The sequence below is a fragment of the Rhinoraja longicauda genome, chromosome 11 (assembly GCF_053455715.1).
Source record: "Rhinoraja longicauda isolate Sanriku21f chromosome 11, sRhiLon1.1, whole genome shotgun sequence".
In the NCBI taxonomy this organism is placed as follows: domain Eukaryota; kingdom Metazoa; phylum Chordata; class Chondrichthyes; order Rajiformes; family Arhynchobatidae; genus Rhinoraja; species Rhinoraja longicauda.
In genome coordinates this window covers 57,433,027-57,437,678 of record NC_135963.1, presented here as the reverse complement: position 1 = coordinate 57,437,678, position 4,652 = coordinate 57,433,027, and positions in this window count along the sequence as shown.

The window sequence follows — 4,652 nt, the reverse complement described above, 5'->3', positions numbered from 1 at the left end:
ATGGAAGCATGACATTCTTGCTTGCAGCAGCATAACAGGCCTGTAAACACAATGCACCTAGTTTAGTTTAGTTTAGAGATACAGAGCAGAACAGGCCCTTCGGCCCACCGAGTCCGCACCGACCAGCGATCCCCACACATTAACACTATCCCACAAACACTAGGGACAATTTTACATTTACGCCAAGCCAATGAAACTGCAAACTTGCACGTCTTTGGAGCGTGGGAGGAAACCGAAGATCTCGGAGAAAATCCACGCGGTCACGGGGAGAACGTACAAACTCTGTGCAGACAAGCACCCGTGGTCAGGATGGAACCCGGGTCTCTGGCGCCATAAGGCAGTAGCTCTATGCCACTGTGCTGCCCTTCATAGCTAAAATCAAACCTTTCCTCCAATTCGACGACACAGAAAAAATCATTCACGCTTTCATTTCCTCCCGCCTAGACTACTGCAACTCCCTATACACTGGGATCAGCCAATCTTCCCTGTCCCGCCTGCAACTGGTCCAAAACGCCGCAGCGAGACTCCTGACGGGTACCCGTAAAAGGGACCACATCACCCCGATTCTGGCCTCTCTCCACTGGCTCCCTGTACGGTACAGAATCAACTTCAAGCTCCTCCTATTCACGTATAAAGCCCTAAATGGACATTCCCCCCCCCCCCCCCCCCCCCCCACATCAAAAATCTTCTAACCCCCCTCTCTAACTCCAGGTCCCTCAGGTCGGCCGACTTGGGGCTACTCACCATCCCGCGGTCTAGGCTTAAGCTCAGGGGTGACCGCGCTTTTGCGGTTGCAGCTCCTAGACTGTGGAACAGCATTCCTCTCCCCATCGGAACTGCCCCCTCCATCGACTCCTTTAAGTCCAGGCTCAAAACCTATTTCTACTCCCTAGCGTTTGAGGCTCATTGAGGAGGCGCTGTGAACTGTTTGCGTGCTACTGTATGTTTCATTTTTTTCCCCATTGGAACCTAATCAGATGTACAGCACTTTGGTCAACGTGGGTTGTTTTTAAATGTGCTATACAAATAAAATTGACTTGACATAAAAAATGATCAGAGAATTCAATTAATTATAACTACAAAAAGCTGAAGCTCAGGGTTCAACCAAAGACAAAGTTCACAGACATTCATAGCAGTGACATTAGTGTGTAGTGTTCAGGAGCCTGATGGAGTTGGGAAGAAGCTGTCCTTGAACCCAAGATAGACACAGAATGCTGGAGTACCTCAGTGGGACAGGCAGCATCTCTGGAGAGAAGGAATGGGTGATGTTTCGGGTCGAGACCCTTCTTCAGACTGATGTCAGCGGAGGGGGAAATACATAGATAATGAAATGTAAGGTGTGAAAACAGGACAAAGGGGATGAAGTTCAAAGAAAATGTAGAATAGATCATTGTGAGCTGGGAAAAGGTAACAACAAAGCAAACAGAGATAATATGTAGTCGGGGACAGTCAGACTGGTCGGAGAACTGGGAAGGGGGAGGGATGCAAGGAGAGGGGAACCAAAGGTTACTTGAAGTTAGAGAAGTTTCGGGTCACTGCTGGTTGACCCGAAACGTCACCCATTCCGCCTCCCCAGAGATGCTCCCTGTCCCGCTGAGTTACTCCAACATTTTGTGTCTATCTTCAGTTTATACCAGCATCTGCAGTTCATTCCTACAATGTCCTTGAACCTGGCGCTTGTGGTTTTCAGACTCCTGTACCTTCTTCCCGATGGTCGGAGTGAAATGAGAGCGTGGCCAGGGTGGAGATAGAGCTCGTAGGGCTAATGGATTCAAGGGATATGGGGGAAAAAGCAGGAACGGGGTACCGACTTTGGATGATCAGCCATGATCAGTCATGTTGAATGGCAGTGCTGGCTTGAAGTGACGAATGGCCTACTCCTGCACCTATTTTCTATGCCGACCAAGATGCCCCATCTAAGCTAATTCCAATGTCCTTACATTTGGCCCCTATCTCTTTAAACCCCTTTCCTACCCATGTAGCTGTCCATGTATCCACAGTTGGACTGTGGGTAATCTTTCATTTCACTTCACATTTATGTGTGTGTGACAAATAAACTTGACTTGACTTATCCATTTGATGCTATTATAGTGTCTGCCTCAACTACCTCCTCTGGCAGCTCGTTCCCACCACCTTCTGAGTGAAAAAGGTGTCCTGCGTGTTTGGTTTAAATTGTGTCCCTCTCACTGAATGTCGTCTTGTTTTTGATCCCCCCACTCTTGGTCTTTGATTTTCCAACTCCTATGCCCCCGGCTGTGGACGCATTGCATGTTTTTTAAAGTGGGGATTCACAGATTCGTGGTCAGTTAGGGTATCAAAGGTTACGGGGAGAAGGCAGGGGAATGGGGTTAGGAGAGGGAAAGATAGATCAGCCATGATTGAATGGCAGAGTAGACTCGATGGGCCAAATGGCCTAATTATGCTCTGATCACTTATGATTCTGAACTTAGACTCTGCATTTACATTATCCATTCCTCTCATGATCTTATTCACATGCACTCCTAGGAAGCCTCATGAGGTAGAAAATTACGTTGGGAAAATGGTTGTGTCAATGGGGAAAAGTGCAAGGCACTAGTCAGGAGTGTATTGGAAAACTCACCAGGTTATGCTGCTTCAAGTACAACTTTCATTGTTCCATTGTCAGTAAATACAACAATTAAACAACTCGTTTGACCATTGTGTAGTAGGCTTAGAAACTAGGAACTGCAGTGTGTTAGAAACTAGGAACTGCAGATGCTGGTTTACCAAAATAATTTCACAGAGTGCTGGAGTAACTCAGTGGGTCAGGCAGCATCTCTGGAGAACATGGATAGGTGACGTTTCACAGAGTTCTGGAGTAACTCAGCGGGTCAGGCAGCATCTCTGGAGAACATGGATAGGTGACGTTTCACAGAGTGCTGGAGTAACTCAGCGGGTCAGGCAGCATCTCTGGAGAACATGGATAGGTGACATTTCGGGTCAAGACCCCTTTTCAGACAGAACGAGGTGAACACTGGCGAGGGAGAGGTTGATAGGCAGATCATTGGATGAAGATGATATAAAGGCAAAAGGTGTGAGATAAAAGGATTGAAAAGTTGCAATTTGTGAAGCGTGCAGCGTAGGTTTACTAGGTTAATTCCCGGAATGGCGGGACTGTCATATGTTGAAAGACTGGAGCGACTAGGCTTGTATACACTGGAATGTAGAAGGATGAAAGGGGATCTTATTGAAACGTATAAGATTATTAAGGGGTTGGACACGTTAGAGGCAGGAAACATGTTCCCAATGTTGGGGAAGTCCAGAACAAGGGGCCACAGTATAAGAATAAGGGGTAGGCCATTTAGAACTGAGATGAGGAAAAACTTTTTCAGTCAGAGAGTTGTGAATCTGTGGAATTCTCTGCCTCAGAAGGCAGTGGAGGCCAATTCTCTGAATGCATTCAAGAGAGCTGGATAGAGCTCTTAAGGATAGCGGAGTCAGGGGGTATGGGGAGAAGGCAGGAACGGGGTACTGATTGAGAATGATCAGCCATGATCACATTGAATGTCGGTGCTGGCTCGAAGGGCCGAATGGCCTCCTCCTGCACCTATTGTCTATTGTCTTTTGTGAAGCCAGAGGAAGAAATGTGGGCAGAAAAGGTGAAATAGGAACAGATGCAGGTGGGACAAAGGCCAAGGGAGAGGGGGCCGGGGGGGGGGGGGGTTAGATTGGTTACCTAAAGCTGGAAATTCAATGTAAAACCGTTGGGTTGTAACTTAAAGCTACCCAAGCAAAACCTGAGGTGATGTGTGGTGTGTGTCCAGTTGGTGTGTGGCCTCCACTGGGTAATGGAGGAGGCCCGGCCAGGGCACGAGGGGGATGGATGGGAAGAGGAACAAAGCTTGTCCACACCCAGAGACCCAGTAGAGCTTGGTGGTGGTGGCTGGAGGTGGACACGGAAAGCTGGAGTCACCCAGCGGGACCGGCAGCATCTCTGGAGAGGTTTCACGTCGAGACCCTGCCTCAGACTGGGTGGGAGTCAGGGGTGGTGCGGTCACAGAGGAGGAGGAGGTGGAGGTGGTGGATTGTTCCCTCTGCCTCTAGCAGGGGTTAATGCTTTTGTTGTTGGACTGTGGGTGACTGAATTTCGACTGATATCTTGAATCTTGAGTCCTCCCGGCCGGCGGGGGCGCTCTGGGCGGGGTGGAATGTGATCCTCCCGGCCAGCAGGGGGCGCGGCAGTGGGAGTGGAATGTGATCCTCCCGGCCAGCAGGGGCGCTCTGGGCGGGTGGAATGTGATCCTCCCGGCCAGCAGGGGGCGCGGCAGTGGGAGTGGAATGTGATCCTCCCGGACAGCAGGGGGCGCGGCAGTGGCAGTGGAGCGGGGTGGGATGTGATGGGTCCTCCAGGCCGGCAGGGGGCGCTCCGTGGTGGTGGGGGGTGTGATGAGTCCTCCCGGCCGGCCGGGGACGCTGCGGGGTAGGGGGGGGGTGTGATGGGTCCTCCCGGCCGGCAGGGGGCGCTCCGTGGTGGGGGGGGGGGTGTGATGAGACCTCCCGGTCGGCGGGGGCGCGATAGTGGCAGTGGGAGTGGAGCGGGGTGGGGTATGATGGGTCCTCCAGGCCGGCGGGGGCGCTGCGGTGTGATGGGTCCTCCCGGCCGGCGGGGGGCGCGGTGGCCGCTGAGGAGCCGG